At 39.7% G+C, this 23784-nt stretch overlaps 1 protein-coding gene across 2 annotated transcripts in view; it reads right to left on the bottom strand.

The window, feature by feature from the left end:
- The window catches only part of LOC140731026 (neural proliferation differentiation and control protein 1-like), a 199222-nt gene that overhangs the window by 30592 nt on the left and 144846 nt on the right, over positions 1-23784 (bottom strand). The window lies entirely within an intron of this gene.

Genomic DNA, 23784 nt, shown 5'->3' with positions numbered 1-23784 from the left:
TAAGGCAATAGGTTTATCAGTGCTGTGCGATTGATTTTTTTTGCTGTGAGTGCAATACAGTAACAATAATTTCTGAGTTTTTTTGTGTCACTCAGATAGTAAACAAGACACTTGCTACTCATCACTCTCTTTCCCAACAACAACACAATTTCTATGACAGGCTGTATGGTTTGAGATTTGTTTTCCTCCTCAGACAAATATTTCTGGAGCATTGCTGGGGAACATGGGCAGCATTAATCCAGGAGGTCCAGCTGTTAGGTATTTTAAGGTGACTATGGCTTTCAAACCACTATGCCAGACTGGAAGTCACTGAGGTCAAGTGAAATATCAGCAACAAGCAAGGTGCTGGAGAAACTCAGCGGGTCAGGCTCTATCTATGGAGAGAAATGAACAGTCCATTGGTTAAGACCATTTCTCTGAATAATGGAGCCTGACCCATTTAATTTTCCACCATCTTGTGTGTTGTTCCAGATTCCAACATCTGCAGTCTCTTGGCTCCAAGGAAAACAAAATCTCATTTCCTTGGCCCTGTCCATTTAATCACCCCACTTCCATCAAAACCACAACCACTGTAACTTTGCTATTTGTCGTGATCTCCTCCTCTTGTTGACATAAAATTTCCTGATCTCTGATCCAATGCAACTCTCCCTGTCCCTGCAACAACGTCCATGTAGCTTTTTCCGATTCTGTGCACTGGTTCACCATCAGGCTAACTCGTTTTATTCTTCCTGCATTCCATTAACTCTTCCCAAAGTACATCTACACACCAGAGGCAATTTACAGTGACCAATTAACCTATCAACCTGTATGCCTTTGGGATGAGAGAAGAAACTGGAGCACTTGGAGGACACACGCACACAGGCACAAGAAGAAAGTGAAAATTCCCCACAGACAGCTCTGAAGGTTGGTAAAGGATCTGGGTTGTGGGATCAGAGAGGCAGCAGCTCTACTAACTGTGTCATGAGCTACAGACTTGCAGGATCTGATGCCTGTGACAGCTCAAAGTGCAGAGGGAGCATACAGGATAGCACTAGGAATTCGGTTCCCTTTGATGTGTACAAACAAAATCAGCACCATCTGCAGAAGCAGGATGCCACCTCCCAAACCAACTGCCCGCCCTGTCAAGTGCCTCATGCCCAATCTGTGGCATAGTATGTGGGTCTTACATTGACCTCATTTGCCAGTACAATTTTGACAGAAATCATATTGAAAGCATATTATCCTCCACTCAGACCGTGAATGGATTGTGGAAAAGAGTGAAGCAAAACGTTTATCAAGCATGAAATTGGGTGCCGTAAAGGCAATAAGACCCGGCTTCAGGAGTTGTTAAATAAAACTGTCAACATCACATACCACAGGGCCTAGCCTATAACCCCCCAACAATTGCATGCAGTTGCAAGTGAAGACTGCAGGGAGTCTGGTAATCACATATCACAGTCTCTCTAGACAGGAGCAAACAGGCCCAGTTCTAAGCAGGAGGGCTTGACCAGGACGGCAGGAGCTGGTACAAATGTAAATTAAGTTGCTTGCACAGTGTCAAGCTGCAAACACTCAATGGGTCTGAAAGAAGATGGATGAGATTAATGACAAATTGCTTACTCCATAATAAATAGAGAGCAGACCTCGCCCCCTACCCCCTCTCCCCAGCTCACAATGGGCAGCACTTTAAGCCAACTGTTCTTAGGGTTTGCTTCTGGTGCAGCAGGCAAACACTGCTACCATCCTGCAATGGAGCAGCAAGGGAATGAGCTTGGATGATTTAGTCATCAGAAAACACAGAATGCCCTAGAAGAGATAATGTCTGCACTTTACTGTTCAGCTGAACTGCATATTATTCAGTTTTCCTTATCTGGTCTTTATCATTCAATCGCCGTCTTTTAATGCCTTGTTGACACTGAGACTTGGTGCCGACATCAGGGCCTAGCATCAGGGCCATCTGGAAGTGCAGATACCAGCAGCTGGTCCATAACAGGTTTATATTTGGCTGCTCGAGAGACTGCAGATGCTGGAATCTGTAGAAACAAACTGCTGGAGGAACTGAGCAGGTCACGTAGTATCTCAGCAGGTGCTGCTGCTGGAGACGAGTCAGCGGTACCAGAGCACAATAGAAAGGGGGCAACACCAGTGCATCCAAATAGATTCACCTAAACTGCAGCTTCTCATGAGCACCCAACCTCTCTACAGAACAGACGGGGAAAATATGTAATTGAAAGGCAATCATCTCATAGAATTAGTGTCCATAGATCTACTTCTGCTGTCAGTTTAAAGATAATAAGTTAAGGATAATAATAAGATTAAATGTGCTGAGCTAATTCTGTACTGCAATGGAAAGTTAGACAGTGCCAGGAGCTAACTTCCATCAGGTAAGTCCTCAATAAATGAAGCAGGCCTACAGCATTAAGCTGCTGACTTCAGCATGAAACAACACATATTACACCTCATTCTTGTTATCAGCCAATTTACTATTTGTGGATCTGCATAATCACATAGACAACTGAGTTTTACTGGGAGTGTTGGTAAACATTAACATGAGAAAGTCTGCAGATGCTGGAAATCCAAAGCAACACACACACACACAAAATGCTGGAGGATCTCAGCAGTCCAGGCAGGATCTGTGGAAATGAATAGACAGTTGAAATTTTGGGCAGAGACTCTTCTTCAAGACTACGTATTCTTCAAGAGTCCTCCCTGATGTTTCTGAAAAATCTCACTTTCTCTGAGTTGGATTGCAATTGAGGACCCATGCTGGTAAGTAGAAACATCCTTGCATGGCTGGATGCCAGGGTTGGGAACCATGGTTTATTCTTCTCTAGGGTTCATTCTTCACAAACATGAAAAATTATATAATTCTCAAATTTTATAATCACTAGTGTTTAAAGTAGGTAAATTAAAAATCAAGAGCAACAATATTGTGGTTGGAAATTCAAGGGCTGAGAAGGTCATTATTTTGGAACATGGGCAGGTTTGCATGGATGGAAGCATTGACAATTCAGCGGAAACCATTTGCTAAAATCTGCCATGGGAGGCAGAATAAAAATCAGAATCACCCCTCTGTAAGGATTCAATCAATCAAAAATAAACCACACTGAAAAGTAATGTAAATAGAAGCTGTTACATTTATGGATCAACTGCAGATTTACTGTTATAGCCTGTGACTGTCACTGAATCTACAGTTTCTTGTTATCCATAGGAAGTCAGTGTTGTGGATAATGAGGATTTGGTGTAATCCAGGTTCTGCATTTTAAATTAGACAATAGACAATAAACAATAGGTGCAGAAGTAGACCATTCGACCCTTCGAGCCTGCACCGCCATTTTGAGATCATGGCTGATCAATTACTATCAATACCCGGTTCCTGCCTTGTCCCCATATCCTTTGATTCCCCTATCCATAAGATACTTTTACACTGACTTTAACCCTAGGGATAAAGTCCAGCTTTTCTACATAGCCTGGAAATGGGACTGAATGGTAGTCTTTTAAAGAGCAAATCTGCCAAAAATTCAAATTAACCTCGAGTAAATAATTCCAGCCATCATTTCCACAGATATTTCTGCAGATTATTCACATTAGTAAATCTGACATTTTTTCCTGCAATAGATGTATGCATACCATTATCACTCTGCACAATGGTCCATTTGCATCCTCATTAAAACAAATTACCATACTTTAGGGTGCAACCTATGACCATTGTTGAACAATCACAATGTAACCACGTTGCTGTATTAGTCTTTACATAAAAAGGGTCTCTACCTTCTTGGCTTCTCCTGACACAGGAAGATTTGACTGGCCAATCTGAAGACATTTTTGATAGGGACATAATTGAGAATTAACACAAAGCACAATCTGCAGCTGGCAGCACCAAAAAAAAGGGGTGAAATCAAATTTGAAGATAATGTCTTAGAGAAAGGGCATTCACCATCTTTTCTTCTACTGAAGACACCAATTCCTTTCTTATATCATCATTTGATAATGTTCTATATATAAACGGCCAAAGTTTTTACAATTCTACTATGCAATGAAGCACACCAACAGATCGTACCCTTACCCAAAATCCGCCTGTATGCAATTTTCAGCAAAGATTGAGAATTATCTCCTCCCATTTTCACTTCTGATGCTTTTTCCTATGGTCACCAGTCAGAATGACAGATACTCCGCTCTCCCTGATCATTGCCTGAGTCTAAGCTGACATTTCAGAAAAGCTTACAATATCATCTCTCCATGAGGACAACACATTAAGGTCATTCATCACATGCCTGTTCCAGCAGAATAGCTGATGAATGCTTCATTCCTGTTTGACAATTCCAACATTGTCCTGCAAGCCAGTGACTTGTTTGTTTTTAAAATACTCATGTTGAAATTCTCTTTGCCTCTGTTACCGCCTCCACTCCTACAACTGTCTGAGATCTCCAATTCTGTCCTCTTGCTCAATCTTAATTTTCACTGCCAGCCAGAGTTTCAATTGCTCTTTCATGGAAATTCAAAAATGAATGGCTGGAACATCTTCTCTGTGTAGCATGATACACTGTGAATATGTGGAATGACAGAGATGTGTGCTTACATTGGTTTCTTAAGGTTGTCATACCTATTAAATGCTCCCAATAGCATGCATCTCAAATAACCTCTGAACATCAAGTCCAGCTCCTAGCCTTCAGGTGTGGCTTAGCTATTAAGCCCGGCAGAATTGTTTCTACTGACAGAAGGGGCAAAGGTGACTGGTGACTTAAAACCAGTCGCTTCAGGCAGATGGATGGCAGCTCATTTAGAAGAAGGAAAACTCTGATCTCAAGCCTCTGCTATCTTGCGGCTATATACACTCAGGGGAAAGGCTTCGGGAGTAAACCCCAAGGAAAAATCTGAAGATGGAGTCCCTAAGGCAGACCCACATTGAGTTCAACATTGACTGGTAATTCTTGCAACACTGCTGGTGCAAATTGTATCATTCTCTGCTGTTCCTTTGGATTCATCTGCTGCATGGACAGGGAGAGCTTGCTGCATGGTCAACAGCTTGCTCTCCATATCATACCACCATGGCTTGTGTATCATGTAGACAGCTAGGACCAATGGAGGGCCTTGTGGTTCTTTCATTTTCATGCTATTCTCCCATCAGCATATAGTAAAACCACAATAATTCTCCATTCCATCGTTTGTTAAAATAATCAGTCTGCTGGAGGAACTCGGCACATTCCAGCAGCATCTGTGATTCTAGATTCGGTTGTACATGAAGAGTTCCTCCAGAGATTTTTTGTTGCTTCAGATTACAACATCTGCAACCCTCTGTGATGGCACTGTTTGATATCCGCCTCACTGGGAGCTGTTTCCCAATTTCTCATTAAATTCACTGACTCAATTTCCCATACTCCCTCTGAACTCCCTTTTCTCTCACTTCCTTTAAACTTACTGAGTTCCAAGTAAACTTACTTTGTTACTGCATAACATATTAAAAATGTGAATTAAAGGTGTATTTGGGTAATACTAGTAGTAACCAATAGTTTGGAAAATCTCCCTATCCAGTACCATGAAAGTCCTGAGCAGATTATCAGAGTTAGGAGGGTTGAACAGATTCAGATGAATGCAGTTGTTTTTATGGATTTATTTAACAGTAACAAAAGAAGATTCTGCAAAATTGTGACAGAGAATCCAGTTGCAGGCTGCATTTCACAGCCATTCAAGCTCAAATGGTGCCAGAGCCTCAAAAGGACTTGGTCACCTTCCCTTCCCCCATGTTCACTAGATGTGGTGAAACAATCTCATTAGGGAGCCAGAGGAAGACAAACGGGTTTTCTGAAAATAGATATTACTTATGGTTATGATTGAGAATGATGCAAGCCAGAGCACAGGACAACTCCACTGATAGTCTCTGTAGAGTGCTTAGGAAATCTGACCAACTAAACTGGCAGATGCAGCTTTTATTTAATGCCTCAGTGGGAAGATAGTTCAATATAATTTTCTTCGATTTATCTTTTTCCCTAGTGCAGTTTTGGAAAGCTTTTTAGACAGATAGAGGTCAAAAAGGATGCAGCCTTTTCGATAATATACATGGAAATCTGTGTCTTGACAATCGAGTGTCTCTGCCTTTATTCTGCAAATTATTTTTGATGGTGTAGCTTATAGTACTTCTTTGATCTTCCCATAGTCTTCAGGAAATGTAGTATCATGCTTGAGGTTAGATTTGTTAAAATAAATTCATTAAAAAACTATTGATACACATTTAGTTATGTGGGAACTCACATATTTTGAGCTGCAGTTGCAAATATAAACTTCACCACAGGATGGCAGTATAGATTCTTTGAGAGTTTTGTAAGTTTATTATCATTGAGTCTCTTTATACAAGGAAAAACTGAATTAATTTTTATTTTGGAAGTTAGGGCTTTTAGGTTTTCTATAACAAGGCAGGGGAATTGACACACTAACAGGAAAATTAACACAGTTCAACACCTCATCAGAATTGCTTGGAAAATGGAAAATGTCATAAATTGAATGGAAATTTCAAGTCTCCAAATTCCTATATTGTTGAGCTCCATTCATCTTATCTCCTTCCTTATTTGCCTTTCTGCATCACACTTAAATTCAGATGTGCAACCTGAGCAATCAATAATCCATTTCTCTTTTTGCACTTCCAAAAGAAGTAAACTTGAGGTCAATGCTAGTGACACCACCAAAGCATTCACCTAATTTTAACTTAGTGATAGATAGATAGATAGATACTTTATTCATCCCCATGGGGAAATTCAACTTTTTTCCAATGTCCCATACACTTGTTGTAGCAAAACTAATTACATACAATACTTAACTCAGTAAAAAAATATATGTATCTAAATCACTATCTCAAAAAGCATTAATAATAGCTTTTAAAAAGTTCTTAAGTCCTGGCGGTTGAATTGTAAAGCCTAATGGCATTGGGGAGTATTGACCTCTTCATTCTGTCTGAGGAGCATTGCATCGATAGTAACCTGTCGCTGAAACTGCTTCTCTGTCTCTGGATGGTGCTATGTAGAGGATGTTCAGAGTTTTCCATAATTGACCGTAGCCTACTCAGCGCCCTTCGCTCAGCTACCGATGTTAAACTCTCCAGTACTTTGCCCACGACAGAGCCCGCCTTCCTTACCAGCTTATTAAGACGTGAGGCGTCCCTCTTCTTAATGCTTCCTCCCCAACACGCCACCACAAAGAAGAGGGCGCTCTCCACAACTGACCTATAGAACATCTTCAGCATCTCACTACAGACATTGAATGACGCCAACCTTCTAAGGAAGTACAGTCGACTCTGTGCCTTCCTGCACAAGGCATCTGTGTTGGCAGTCCAGTCTAGCTTCTCGTCTAACTGTACTCCCAGATACTTGTAGGTCTTAACCTGCTCCACACATTCTCCATTAATGATCACTGGCTCCATATGAGGCCTAGATCTCCTAAAGTGTTACTTGCAGGATAATATTACGGGTAAATATGGGGTTCTGTGTTGGTATTATTATATTGACTGCCAATGGCTGTGAAAAACATTACTATTTCTTAAGGAGAAAATGCAATAACAAGTCACTTCTCTTTCATTACTCCTTACCATTTTCTAATTGTTTTAAGAGACAATGGGGTACTTGAACTGCATTAAACATCAGTCTAGTGGGGTTTCCAACCTGGGGTCCACAGACCCCTTACTTAATGATATTGGCTGTTAGCGTGAAAAAGGTCGGGAAGCACAGGGGGGAGCCTTGACATTATGCCCATTACGATGCAGGAAGATAGAATGCCAACATGGTTCCATTTTGATTGCTTTGTAAATTATTTGAAGAAAAATGGGTACTAAAGGGTATAATACAATATCACTTCAAGTTCACATGCTTTGAACTTGCATTTACAGTACTTAGCTCCTCCTATTTAATTATCCTTGTCTTGGTGACACTAACAAACATGAAACACCAGGATTTTCTGCTCAGCCATAAGGAACATCAGTTCTGCACTCACAATTAACTATAATCTACTTTGCCAAGATCTTTACAGCAGCTGGTACTGGGAACAAGCTCCACTTTCAGCAACCTTTGCCTTCAAACTGACCATTGCATTTCAACAACAGTGACGGGAGGCACACAATACATTATTAGGGAAATATTTAATATTGAAAATAGTAAATAATAGATGGGCAATTGATTGGAACTGAAAGGTTTTCATGAGTATTTTGAGACCTGTTACCCTACTTTACTGAAAAGACAAACAGAAACTGCAATTGAGAGGCTGAGTTTTCTTCTGATCTGATTAATGTTCAGATGTGTACCAATCCTTCAATCCTTGTAGACTTGCTGTTAGGCTTGAATTGGAAAACAGCTTGCAAAGATATCCTGATGTTTTCATTGAGTTCCTGACTGCCAGTACAAACAGAACCAATTCTTTTCATAATTGGTACTTATTTCTCTGTGAATAATGTGACAGAATCTATTTTAAGAAATATATATTGTTGACCATTTTACATGCAAATCAAGATTAACTAATTTCTTTGAAAATCTATGAATAAAACTGACATGTATAATACACATAGTGGCCAATCACTAGAGAAAGTTAATGCATGTATCTTAAATTTAAACTATATGTTTATGCATTATGACAGGATGCATTACTTAAAAATCTAAATTATACAGTCTAAAAGCCATTAAAGCTAAAAAGTGTCATAATGCTGGCATAATTTATTTACTTGCTTTCTGTCCCGCATGTGAGGAAATAAGCCTCATACTATCATTTGAAAAATACAAATTTCTTTCACGAAGTTGGAGAAAATGGAAAACAAAATCCCTGGGTCTCTTGGTGAATGTATATCTGTGCTGGTTATTAAACAGTGCTCTCTAATGTCTATTCTGAGTATTACTACAAAAAGTCAAGGCCAAATTAAAGAACTGATAATGATCATCACCACTTACAAAGTTGCAAAAAATAATTGTCTACTTTCAGAGAGTACTAAGTAGTGGTCAAGATTACTTTTGAAAGGTATTGTAATTATGAATAACCCAAACTTTTGTCCAAACCTACTTTACTGGGATCTTAGCTTTTTGGTAAACACCACTGTTATGGCTTTCTGTACTCAGCTGAATTATTCATAATTGAGTCACAGAGACATAGAAAGTACAGCACACAAGCAGGTTGTTTGACCCACTTAGTCCATGCTGAACCCACTTAAACTGCCTACTCCCATCAATCTGCACTGGGACCATAGCCCTCCATACCCCTACCATCCATGTACCTATGCAAATTTCACTAAAACGTTGAAATCCAGCTTGCATGCACCACTTGTGCTGGCAGCTCATTCTACACTCTCATGGCCCCCTGAGTGAAGAAGTTTTCCTCCTGTTCCCATTAAACTTTTCACCTTTCACCCTTAACCCATGACTTCTGGTCGGAGTCCCACCCAGCCTCAGTGGAATAGGATTACTTGCATTTAAATTTTATACCCCTCATAATTTTGTATACCTCTTATCAAATTTCCTCTCAACCTGCTATGTTCTGAGGAGTAAAGTCCTAATCTATTTAATCTTTCCTTATAACTCAGGTCTTCAAGACCTGGCATCATCTTTGTAAACCTTCTCTGTACTCCTTCAACTTTATTTACATCTTTCCTGTAGGCTGGTGACCAAAACTACACAAAACACTCCAAATTAGGGCTCACCACTGCCTTATATAACTTCAACATAGCATCTCATCTCCTGTACTCAACACTTTGATTTACGAAGGCCAAAGTGCCCAAGGTTTTCTTTACAACACTATCAACCTGTGATGTCACTTTCAATGGAATACGGATCCATATTCCGAGATACTTTTGTTCTACCACACTATTCAGTGCCCTACCATTCCTTGTGTAAGAGATACCTTGGATGGTCCTACCAAAGCGCAATACCTCGCACTTGTCTGCATTAAATTCCATCTGCCATTTTTTCTGAAATGAATCACTGGGTGGCATATTCTAGGATAACAGTGATTTGCCACAGCAAGGTCTGGGTCCTAATCCTCTTTTTTCTTAACCAGAGTCTCAATATCTCTTGAAAACCAAGGTTCACTACACCTATTATCTTTACCTTTTATTCTGAAAGGCACATACAAGCTTTGTACTCTCAAAATTTTACTTTTGAAGATTGCCCACCTATCAAATACATCTTTGCCAGAAAACAGCCTGTCCCAGTCCACATTTGACAGATCCTCTCTAATACTATCAAAATTCGCCTTTCTCCAATATAGAATCTCAACCTGTGGACCAGAGCTATCTTTTTGCATATTTACTTTGAAACTAATGGCATTGTGATCATTCAATGCAAAGTATTCCCCCATATAAACCTTTATCACCTCCTTGTCTCATTCCTTAATAGAAGATCAAGTACTGTTCACTCCCTTGTTGGGACTTCTACGTACTGATTAAGGAAACTTTCTTGAACACATTTGACAAACTCTATCCCATCTAATCCTTTGTGATACAACTAATCAGTAATCAGAATGGTTTCATTTTCAAGCTTTAACTTCACCCTCATCCAGTGACAAAAGTATGCCTGTGCAATTATTTTTATCTTTGAATATATAAAAAACTATTTGATCTCAGCTCTGCAAAAGAATATTAAATTCTGAGCACCAATTCTTTATTAATTTATAATTTACAGACGAATCCTGTAACTATGAACCAAATTATGCAGCAGAGTGCTCCAAATCAGGATAGAGATGGTCATCTTCCAGCACATTGTTGCTCCACTCAATAATTTCTTTTAATGTATGAGCCTAAACTTTTATGTTGGGTCAATACCTGACCATACTAATTACTACAGCCAAGACCAACAGGGGGCACACCTAATATGTAATGCATACCACATTTTTTTTTACACTTCTCACTGGATCTTGCTAAAACAGCTGGCTTACTATCTGAGAAGGTCATCTAAACTATTTTGAATCCTGCGTCAGATCAGCTAATGAGCAAATTCCAACAACTAATGGGCTCAATATTTTTATCAGCAACTCTTTAAATGTTGGTTAGTTCTTCAGTTTTTTTCCCCAGACTGTAAAGTTTATTCAGAGCAGATAAAAACAAGGCAGTAAGGTATTTGCCTATCCTGGATACCAGTCTGGCTGTCTTGATGCTTTATAAAGTGGATCAGATGGGCCAGAGCCTCTTGTTTTTATTGTTTAGTCAAATGTAGACAGTCAAACAGTGACATGGTTCTACAGAACTGTCAGATGCTGAGATGAAGATACAACTCATGGTTAGCATGACGCTATTACAGCTCAGGGTGTTCTGGGATTCAGAGTTCAATTCTGGCACATCTGTAAGGAGTCTCTGTAGAATACACGTGCTTCTCTGGGTGCTCCGGTTTCCTCCCACAGTCCAAGGGTGTAGGCTGATTGGCCATTAGGTTAGGGTTAATTAGGGTTGGAGGAGCGTCTTGGCTCAAAGAGCTGGAAGGTCCTATTCCACACTATATCGCTAAATAAATTAAAAAAAACTCATTCTGGCAACTAGATATTAATTTAAAAAAATTAAAATTGCAAAAACTGGCACTTAAAATCAGACCTCTGAATGTGCAAAAGCAGAATGGTGAGGATGTTGTAAAGGCTTTGATGGGCTTTGACATAGTTGACGCAGGAAGGTTATTTCTTTGCCTGGTGAGTAGTTTATTAGGAAGTTTCAGTTCAAACTTGCTATTCACATCATTTTCAGCGAATGCAAAGTTAAAACAACTAAAGATGCAAGCTTATAGGATACAACATGTTAGATTTTAAATAAGCCACCAAGAACAGTATAGAATGATGGCTGGTTCCTGTAGGCTTTATAATTTCATGTGTATGAGAACATAAGCCGAAAGATGAGCAGACCACTCAGCATCTTGGGACAACTTCACCATTCAACAAATCCTAGTAGATTATAGACCTTGCACCAACCCCTATCTCATGGTTCACTTAACATCCAAATAATTTACTGATTTTGTCTTGAAATAAACTCAGTGACAGAACCTCCACAGACCTCTTTGGTAGAGAATCCCAATTATTCACTACCTTACAAGTGAAGAAATTCCTTGTCAGGGAAATCCTGAAAGGCAGACACCTTATGTTGAGAGGCTGTCCTTATTCTAGACAGGACAGCCAGGAGAAACCCCATTCCTGTATTTACCACGTAAAGCCCCACAAAAATTCATTATAATTCAACGCTTAATATCTCCCATTTGGACAACTACAACCCCTTCCTGCCCACCTCATCAACCTAGTGCAGGAGATCTCAACCTTTTTTATGCCATGGACCCCATTAAGCAAGCGGTCCATGGATCCCAGGTTGAGAACCCCTGATCTAGTGAAACTTTGTTGGGGAGACTAGATTGCCAATACATTATACCATTATACCATTATACCATCATTCTCACCAGAGCTTTATATAATTGCAGTAAGATGTCTTTGCTCTGACTATCATTTGCCATAATTAGATTTGGATATTATAGAATGTAGCACTGTATGCGTAATCTAGAATTGGAACTAAAATCGGATCACCTAATGGTTTAGTTAGGTGCACATGTATGTGAGGAGTACAATCTCTAATTCAGTTTTCTTTCCAGATCAGCTGCCTGTTCTCAACCAGATTGCCGGAAAGAACAATACAAATAAATTCACTACATGAGAGGGGGATGGTGAAGAGTAAAAGATCCACAAAAGTACTAGTCAGATAGGCCCATTGTTTCTGCTTGTTCCTGCCCCACTGAACTTGTATCTGCATACCTCAACTCAGTTTTATCCCCCCTCATTTCCTACCTACATATCTCCTTACCTGGTCATCACCTCCCTCTGGTGCTCCTCCCCTTTCTCTTTCTTCTATGGTCTTCTGTTCTATTCTATCAGATTCCTCCTTCTCCAGCCCTTTATCTTTTTCACCAATCGACTTCCCAACTCTTTACTTTACCTCTCCCCCTTCTAAGTTTCACCTATCACCTACTACCTTGCATTTCTTCCTCCCCTTCTCCCAACTTCTTACTCTGACTTCTCATCTTTTTCCCCCCCAGTTCTGATGAAGGGGCTCGGCCGGAATGTTGACTATGTACTCTTTTCCATAGATGCTGCCTGGCCTGCTGAGTTCCTCCAGCATTTTGTGTGTATTGATTGAATAAAAACTCTTCAATTAATCTCTTCATTCACTGAATCACATGGACACATTGAAAGCAAAAGCCTACATGCAAGTGAGAGGGATGCTGATAAAATAATGGAAGAAAACCATATTGCAATAAAACGAGCCAGGCTGAGATCTGAAGAAAAAGTAGGAATGCTAGAACTAGTCTATGTTCCTGGGTTAGGGATAGGAAAGTGAAGATCGTAGTCCTTGACTGAAGGCTTGGTTTCCTTGAAAGCAGCGTTATAAAAAGAGAAAGTCTATATTATAGAGAACATTCACCCCACTTAGCAATGTTAAATGCCGAAGTGTCGTAACAGATCATTTAATTCCAAACATTAAGGCCCAACTGACTGGTTGGGCAGATATAAAAGACTGTTTGGGCAGTTTTCCAGTCGTCTTAGTTAACATTTTGTTTCACATACAACTAAAGCTGATTAGAAGCCCATTTCCTGCAGATATTTACTGAGTATAAGTCTTCTGGTGATATCTGCCAGTGAGTGCAGTACATTTTGGGATGTCCTTTGGCTGAAAAATGCACTTAGCATTTTACAAGAATATATGTAGACGAAGATATTGTGGTAGTTGTATCAGAAATACACTAGTCAGAATAAAAGCAAGAAGAAGAGAAGGAACTAAAGAAATAATAGCAAAAAGATACAGGCTACAGGATATCTGCAACCTTTTATTTCAGCCCAGGTTCATGGGATCTAAGCTCTTCTAGGAGGGAAATCTGCTGGGATTCAAATCCCATTCCTACTGGATGAAAATCTGTAGTAAAGGCTGTTCTCAATTTGGCATGTTAATTCAGACTGTGCAGTGGCCATGACCACACTAACTTGAGTAGCTTTGTGTTGCTAGTTTGGTTTCTTTGTCTTGTTGCATGGATCTCAGTTACTCTAAATACAAAAAAACACATAGGGGAGTTTGGGTGTGTTGCAACAGGTGCTTAAAATGGCTAAAACTTTTTATTTCCTGGCATATCTTTCACTTTCATAACATGAGATAAATCAATGTAAAAATGCACATATCAAATGTGCCTTGCATAGGAACCTGTTTATTGTGTAAAATTCCTGTGGTTCTATCATTTCATGTACACCAACAATTTCAGCTTCCAACTCTTCAGTTTTGTTCATGTCACCAATGCACCAATGCTTTCAGTCCAGACGAAAGGTCCCAATCCAAAACATTTATTGTCCACTTCCCTCAACAGTTGCTACCTGACCTTGTTGACAGTTGTTTTGTTGACAAATACTCTGAGCAGGCCATGCTCTACGAGTCCCAAATGCTCACTCTTTGTCCAGTCAACTCCCAACATCCAAAGCAGTGGGACTTTTCCAAAAGGAACTTCCAATATTAAACTGACCACTAGGTTCATGTATGTTAACAAGGGCATCACCAATACAAATATTAATGGAATTAGATACAGGGGTCTAGACATTCATTTACTTCCAAGTAGGAGAAGTGACACAATGCTGCATGAAATTATACTGTTAATTTCAAATGTTGTCTAATTATTTCCATTTTGAATAGCGATCCTAATATAACACTTCAGCTTTTTGCCAAATAGTTTTTCTTGACAAATGACATCTATAATAAAAATAACTCAATTTAATTTCAAGCAGCTGCCAATACTGTAGAAACATCTCATGCTCCATCCTAATTACCCTCTCCCTTATTGACATGATTTCCCTGCTTAAAAGATTCTTCATGTGCACTGGACACTTTCTAGCGAGGAACCATGAATGCAGAATTGCCTTGTTTCTGTCCTTGTCATTTAAGATTTATAAAGAGAAGACCACAAGTAGACACTGGGGAAAGAAAAGGAGGAGCAAGAACATGAAGATAATCAAGATAATACGTTAGGAGACGGGTACTCTAAATCTTAGTGTTTAAACCCACTAAGAATGAGTGCAGGTACTGATATTGCAAAAGCAGAACAAAAATTAGTGGGTGTATGTTTCACAAAAGGAACATCTGGCATCACTGAGCCGCAATCAGACAATACGGCAAGTAAATTAGGGACAGCAGTTGGTTGACGGGTGGATTCATTCAGTACACTGCTCCAACTGATCACAGATGAATGGCAGAAGTGTTCAGCTGGTGGATATTGTGTACGTACAGTGAAATGCTTGGCATAGATTGTCCAGGATGATGGAGGAGTCCATCTCACAGGAGGCTGAGTATGGTCTTGAGTAATGACCCACTCTAGAGGTAATACATACTTCTGTACCAGCTACTCTGAAATTAGAAAATTAGATGAATCTGGTTTTTGCTTCCAAAGTGGCACAAGCTGTGACTATCAAAGATCAACTAATTGTCAGCCAATTGGAGATTCACCTCCAGCCTGAGAAGATGGCTGTTCAAATAAATATCTCTGTGTTTTAATGGTGTTGGGCATGAGTGTGGCAGGCGTCTGGATGTTTTGCAACAACTGTGAGATCTGGGTCACAGGTGATCTGCACATGCTTGTCTGCCCAGTCACACAAGAACCCCATGTGGCATTGTGGAGTTCCAAAATTCTGTCTTTCCCCATGTTGGAGCTATATTCATCTGTCCATTTTAGAGCCATCTTTAACAGTCCGGGTTGAACTTATCAGTCATAACAAGAGCTTGTCGAGGCTGTTGCTTCAGCAGAAAGGGAGCAACTTCCCAGCACCCTGGACACAACGAGAGCATTATAAACCAATGGCTGAATATTGAAGGCTACAAGAAAGTCTCATATCCTGTGAAAACAATTAATTAATGATCAATTATCTAAGTTTAATTTAGTTATCATTGCAATGATTGTCATTCAAGGAAAGAGCTTTAATATTGAGGCCTCTAGAATTACTTTCCTTATGCCAAATAAAGCACATTTTTATTAGCATAAGATTATGCTTACAGTATCACTGAGATAGATTAATGCATTTAAATCATTCCATTTTATAATTACAATACAGATGCTGGAAGTCTGAAATAAAAACAAAATGCTGGAAGCATCCAGCAGGCCAGACAGCACCTGTGGAAAGAGAAACTATATTAATGTTCCAGAGAAGGCTCTAAAGGCACAGGTGCTAAGCTATTTGATTCTATTTTTTTTAAATAAAGAATGTAATGCTTCAGCTTTGAAGGCAGCTCTGTGGCTAGAGCCTCCAGAGTACTCCAGATTGAGGGTTAGTCGGGGTGATGGGGGGGGGGGGGGAGAAGGAGATAGGAGACGATAAACCAATAATAATGCACAGAGGCTTCATTATAGTCACTCATTGTGTATGCATCAATAGCTCACAATTTTAAAGCAGCTTTCAGAGTTCAAATTATGTATATTTTAATAGATTAACAACAACAAGCTTCATAGAGATATAAACAATGTTACACCACCTCACAGCCCACTTGCGCATCCGTTAGCATTAGAATAGGTTAATTATATTCAATAATCCATTTTAATTGATGATTCATGACTCACAGCAGAAGCTTACCACTGACGTGTCATCCTTAGACTAGAGATTTTTCTTCAGAGAATGTCCAGGATTAAAGAAAAAATATGCCTGTGCTTCTACAATTTTAAATCGCTCAATAAATCAATATTACATGAAGCCTGGATCAGCATAAAGTACTTCACTCGCCTGCAGGACTTGTCTTCCCTTTAGTGCAAGCAGGCAACTTGAAAGTCTTGAAAGGGAAAGCCAATCTATCAATAGTTTACAACCTCACCTTTTGAATTAAGGATCATATTAAGGAATGAATAATAAATAACTCCAAGATGACAAACTTTGGATCTTCTCTATTATTATTTATTGTTTTTCTAATATGGAACTTGCAATAAAAGTTATTATACATCTTACTGTCCATAACTTCACCGTGAAATTAATTCTGTCTACACTTCTGTTGACTCCAAACATTTGCAAACATCACAGCTGATTGCTAATGAAGAATGATGGAGAGTGATGTCAACAACATAGAGCAGTGTGGCCAGGCTAGACAATCATTTCAAAACACTATTTCAAGGGTCAATGGAGGAAAGACATGAAGCAAAGAAACCTTTAATTACATAATTTTCCTCTTTTTTTAAAAACAAAGTTTCTCATTGGACGCCTGCAACACTGATTTAGTTTCCATTAAATCAATGACGTATACAAGAATACAAATTAGTGATGCATACAAAGTTGAAAGAAAGCAAGTGCAGGCTGCACTACTAGCTTTGGGGGTTGACAGCTTTCATGCAAGAAACTTTATTAAGTTATGGAAGTGCCTTCAATTTAAATCACAATATTGTCTTTCATTATTTAAAATCTATAGGGCTTTTTTTGGGGTAATTTAGTTTTCAGTTGATAAAGAACCAGTTGGGGTTTTATTTCGTACATCTCTACACTACACTCCAGTCTAGTTGGTGGCAGTAATGCACCTTTCATTTCGACTGCCAAGCTCCATTAAAAGTCAGAGGAAGAAGAAGAAGAATTTCCATTAACAGGCCACAGAGTTAGGTGAAACTTCTTTTCAGTAAATGAGTAATCCTGCAATTATAAACAGTCCTCCAGTAGCTTGTATAGTCGGCACTTTAATCAGAACCGGAAAGGTGGTAAAAGAAGCATGTTTTAAGCTTCAGGGAAATCATCAGGAAATGACAGATGAAATTGAAATTGAAATATCAAGCTAAACTGGACATTTAAATTCATTTTGTTCCTTTCTTTTTTCCACTGTCAGTAACTGGAAGAAAATAAATCAAAGCAATTTAAAAAATGTACTCCATGGACCAGCATGTTGGAATAGGTCATGTAATATAGAGATAATACACTTGATTCTGACATGCTGCCTGCTTTCAAATTTTCTGTATTTGTTTTGGTAGAAATCACAGTTATTATTAGGAGTACATTTTTTAAATCACTTTGATTTGCGCCTCATTATAGTAATACAGAAACATAACAAACCTCTGCCATTAATATATTTTCTTCTTTCTGTAACTTAAATACTTGTTTTCTCACTGTTCTAGTTTTGATGACCGGTCATCAACCTTAATCTTTCTCCCAAATACTGCTCTCCCTCCACTGTACTGCTGCTTTGAAACCAGTTTCATGTCATAAACACAACAAAGTCTGCAGATGCAGGAAATTCAAAAATTGCTGGAGGAAGTCAGGTCAGGTAGCATCTTAGGAAAAGAGTAAATAGTTAACATTTTGGGTCGAGACCTTTCATCAGGACTGAGAAGGAAGGGGGAAGACATTGGAATAAAAAAATGGGGGCAGGGGCAGGACGTTAGCTGAAGGTGATAGGTGGGAAAGGCCAAGGACTGGAGAAGAAAGAATCTGATAGGAAAGGTGAGTGGACCATAGGAGAAAGGGAAGGGGGGGGGGGAATGCAGGGAGAAGTGATAGGCAGGTCAGCAGAGGCAAAAGGCCAGAGTGGGGAATAGAAGAAGAGGGGAGGGGGAGGAATTTTTTTACTGAACGAGAAGTCGATATTAATGCCATCAGTTGGAGGCTACCCAGACGGAATACAAGGTGTTGTTCCTCAACCTTGATGGTGGCCTCATCTTGGTACAAGAGGGGCCATGGACCAGCATGTTGGAATAGGTTATGTAATATAGAGATAATACATAAAACCTGATTCTGTTTTCAAATTTTCAGTATTTGTTTTGTTAGAAATCACAGTCATTACTAAGAGTACATTTTTTTAAATATTAAGTAATCAACCTCCAGAGCAGGGGCTCCCAACCTGAGGTCCATGGACCCCTTATAACACTGAAAAATGGCTCATGAGAACAATGCCACTAAGTGAGTAACAAAAACAAGAAAAGCTTGAAAACTCAATAGGTCAGTCACCATGTGGGGAAAGCAGAATTGATTTGAAGTTTCAGATTGATAATAAACAGTTCCAGCTTTTTCTATTTTTGTTTCTGATTTCCAGCATCTGCATTGTTTTTATGATTGTCATTAAGTCCGGGGCTTGTGCCAGGAACAGGCAGATCAATTCCAGCTGGAAAATGTTCAGGTGAATTTCTCGAGTGAAGCAGAACGTGCAGGAAATGGCATTTTTTACGTTTTTAAAACAACTCTATTCTCAAAGGCATAAATCTTGCTATATGGACTAACTTTGAGGCACGTCTCTCTTTGCTTTATGAGCATTGCCAAATTAAGTCATTGTTATTTTCATAAAAGCATCAGCTCTATGATGCTTTTAGGGTAGAAGGAGGAGTTCAATATTTAAAGTTTTAAAAAATAATATGGAAAACTAACTCCTTGAGAACAGTTTATAAATCAGAATCAAGTTTAATATTACCGGTCTTTGCCATGAAATTCATTAACTTTAAGGTAGCAATTCAATGAAATACATGATAAATAAATATAGAAGAAAAAACTGAATTACAGTTCATATAACATATGCAACAAGTTCACTCTGACACTGGGAAGCTATTACAGGTAGTCCCCAAGTTACAAACGTCTGACTTCGGACAGCTTGTACTTACGAACCGAGGAAGGAGAACCCTGTCCGCCATTTTAAGTCATTGCTGTTGACACTGTGTTGAGTGTGTAACTTTGTATTTTGCTTAAATTTTTCTTAGCAAGATTCACCCTGAACCCCCCCCCATTCCAGTTGGTGCAGTGAGATCAGCACCGGGCTTGAGAACGGAGTTTCCCGAATTCAATCCAGTGACAGACCGCTCCCATGCCAGGTTGATGTTGATCCAGTGACTCCCGTACCATCCATGCCGGGTTGATGTCGAGCGCGCAACTCAGCCTCGTAAAAGAAACACTGCCACCTCCAGTTTAAATTCCCATGCGGAATATTGTGGAGGATCAATTACAGTAGCCAAATCCAGCACAGCACCCACTTGTCCCATTTAACCTGTCTCAGTGTGGTGGGCATTCGGACCCAGGGAATTCAGTGTGGTGGTCCTTAAGACCCAGCTGAGCTTGGGACCCGCCGCCCACAGTGTTTCTGTTCCATTGATGGGAAGCAATCACAACTGAAAATAAAGTGGAAATAATAAAGCATTTGGAAAGAGTTGAAATGCCATTGGTCATAGGAAAAGCGTCAGGCTACAGTGTGGCGACCCACTTCCCAGCGCACTCAAACCGGCTCACAAAGCGGCGCGCGCCAGCATTGAGGCCGGTCCCAAAGAGGGCGCCAAGCCTGCTTCACCAGCAAGGGGAAAAGCCCGCGCGCGGGACGGGACTGTGAAATCGCGCCCCCTACAGCATTCCTGCCTGGGGAGGGCGGGATCAGGAAGGCTTTAAAGCGAGGCTGCAAAGTTTGAATAAACCTCTTTTGCAACTGCAGCTCACCGACTCCGTGTCATTATTGCAGCACTGCGTGTAGCACACCGCTACAACAGTCGGTCAACGATCGGTAAATTTTAAAGGATAAAGTGAGAATAATGGAGCATGTGAAAGGCCCTGGCCCGTTTAAAGCTACAATTATTACTAAGCAACGCAGTGGTTTAATTATTGGAATACATAGGTTTCTTAAGTGTTTTATATGAATAGAAAGGTAAAATATATACTATACACTAAGACAAACGTTTGACTAACTGACACTAAATAATACTGGATGTACTTGTTCCGACTTGCGTACAAATCCAACTTAAAGACGGACTCAGGAACGAAACTCGTAAGTAACCCGGGTCTGCCTGTAACTAACTCCTGATGAGAAACAAACTATTGAATTCTAATCAATGTGCTTGTTAGCAATGAAGCATTCGTTGTTACTGTAATATTAAATCAGTGGCATAAAATTATAGTAAACAAATTTCCAAAATTAATGACTAATATTGTGCAGTGGCAGTATATTAAGATCTATTTGATAAGGATACCAATCTAAAGAAGACACATATTGTACAGTTCTGGGAAACTCTGTAGAGTCAGTACTGTATAGGAGACAGATTGCATTGCCAAGACTGAAGCAGAAGTGTACAGGAGTATCGCAATGCAGACAGGGTATCAATGCTGTAATGGAAACATGTTATGGCTATTTTGTTCATAGAAATTTGCCTTTACACCATTCACAAATCAGTACTGAAAACTTCGAGACACTAGATAAATGTGTTCTCATGGAATTTATGTGAAAACATAATTTAAAACTAAACAACCTTTATTGCTTTTCAACATGTTATCTGCACGTTGTGGATATATGTGCAGATAACATGGCTTTGTGTTGTGGAAAATCACAATACAGCCATCTTCTAGGATCACCAATTCCTAAGAATTTTCAACTCTCCACAGCACAGGCTAGGTACGCTACACTGCATTAACGTAATGAAAATGAATACAAAAAAATAAAGAAATCTACTTGGGTAATTTCAGAAATAACCAACATAAACTGATAAAATGGTCACATACAATGCTAAGTTACAAAGGCAGACAACTAAAATTGGAACAATGGTTATGGAGATGGCATGATAACATAATTCAAAGTGGCAAAAATAAGTATTTAACACTTATTCTTTTGGCTTCAATGCACTTCCCATACAAAAATTAGAACTCTCTCTTCATGCGTTCAATATTCTACACAATTTACAGAAAGATTTGCACTTAAATAGCACCTTATAAGCTCAGCAAATCCTATAGCATTTAGCATCCAATTAATATATATCTGGAAATATTATTGTAGTGTTCCAAATATGGCAGCTATTTAATGCACAACAAACTTCCACAAGGGACATTGAAGTAACTGGCCAGATAAATCTGCTTTCAGTAATCTAAATGCATTATATTTCAATGAGATTTCCAGGAAGATGTTTCCTGCTTGGCAGTGCTGCCTGCCGCACTTCCAACAGTGCCCTTAGGTCAGCTGCAGGGTCGTCAGACAGGGACCAATATTCGCTGATGCTAGGCTCCCTTAGACCTGGTACATCTCCTGGTGGTGGGGCAGTAGCACATCTCTCTGCTACTCCCTGATGCTTTCAATGGGCTAGTCAGTCCCCCAGCTTCTGTCTTTCCTCCTCAGCCACAACCAAAAGCTGCCCTTTTCTGCCTCTTCAGACACAGATACTAGAAAATAAATTAAAAAGGTTCCACTCTGCAGATGTTGCCTGACTTGCTGGGAATTTCCAGCATTTTATATTTATAAGTTGCTTTAGGGTGGCCTGATCCCTGGTACAAATTCACTGACAACTCCACTGTTGCTGGATGAATCACAGTTGGTGATGAGTCAGTGTACAGGAGTGAAATAGGACATCTGGTTGATGCTGCCACATCATCAACCTCTCACTCAACTTCAGTAAAAATTTAGAGTTGATTGTTGACGTCAGGAAGGGGAAGGAGGGCAAACATGCACCAGTCTACATTGGGAGTATTGGCAGAGGATACAGTCTGCAGCTGTAGGCTCTTGGTTGTTAACTTATAGGATGACCTTTCCTGAGCCCAGCACAAAATACACAAGGAAGGCGCTCAAATGTATTTACTTTCTAAGGTGGTTAAGGAGGTTTGGCTTATCACTAAACACACTAAAAAACTTCAAAAGGTATACTGTTGAATGTATACTGACTGGTTGCATCATGGTCTGGTACAACAGTTCGAATGTACAGGAATGCAAGGCACTGCAGAGAGCAGTCGATTTGCTGTAGCATTCTGCATTCTACCCAACCATCTGTGTGAGGCGCTGCCTCAAGAACATCATCAAAGATCCCCATTTGTTGGGCCATGCTATCTTCTTGCAGCTACCAGCAGGCAGGAGGTACAGAAACCTGAAGTTCCACACCACCAAGTTCAGAAACAGCTACAAGAACTATTCAGTTCTTGCAGCAAAAGAAACAACCCTAATCACCACAGTTTAACAACACTAACGACTCTGATCATTTGCACTAAGATAGTTTTTTTTGTTCTAATTGTATTCTTTCATGTAAAAATTGTGTACGCTTTATGTTTAATTTATGTTTCTCTTGTTAATGCTGCTTATATGATGCTACCTGCTTGTGATGCTGCTGAATGTACGTCCATGCATACCGTGTGAATGGCAGGTCATGTCTAACCAATCTTATAGTTTTTTGAGGAGGTTATCAAAAAGGTTGATGAAGGGAAGGTGGTGGATGTTGTATACAAGGACTTTTGTTGTATACAAGTCCCACATGGGAGGCTGGTCCAGAGGGCTAAGTTGCTTGGCATTCAGGATGAAGTTGTCAATTGGATTCAATGTTGTTAGCAAAGTAATCAGAGAGTGATAGCAGATGATTGCCTCTCTTATTGGAGTCCATGATTGTGGTTTGGACAGGGATTGGTGCTGGGTCTGTTGTTTATTATCTATATTAATGACTTAGGTAATAGTATGGTAAACTGGATCAGCAAATGAATGAATGACGTGAAGAATGCGGGCAATCGTGGACAGTGAGGAAGGCTCCTAAAGTGATCTGGACTAGCTGGAAAAATGGGCTGAAAAATAGCAGATGGAATTTAATGTAGACAAGTGTGAGGTGTTGCACTTTGGGAGGAAAACCCGGGTTAGGGTTACACATTGAATGGCAGGGCAGTAAGGTGCGCAGTAGAACAAAGGGATCTGGGAATACACATCCGTAATTCCTTGAAAGTGGCATCACAGATAGATAGGGTTGTAAAGAGAGCTTTTAGCATTTTGCCCTTCATAAATCAGGGCACAGAGTACAGAAGTTGGGATGTTATGTTAAGTTATACAAGTGAGACTGAATTTAATTATGTGCGGTTCTGGTCACCTACCTACAGGTGAATAAGCTTGAAAGAGTGCAGAGAAAATTT

The sequence above is a fragment of the Hemitrygon akajei genome, chromosome 7, assembly GCF_048418815.1.
Source record: "Hemitrygon akajei chromosome 7, sHemAka1.3, whole genome shotgun sequence".
Taxonomy (NCBI): Eukaryota; Metazoa; Chordata; class Chondrichthyes; order Myliobatiformes; family Dasyatidae; genus Hemitrygon; species Hemitrygon akajei.
This window is presented reverse-complemented; position numbering and strand designations above follow the sequence as displayed.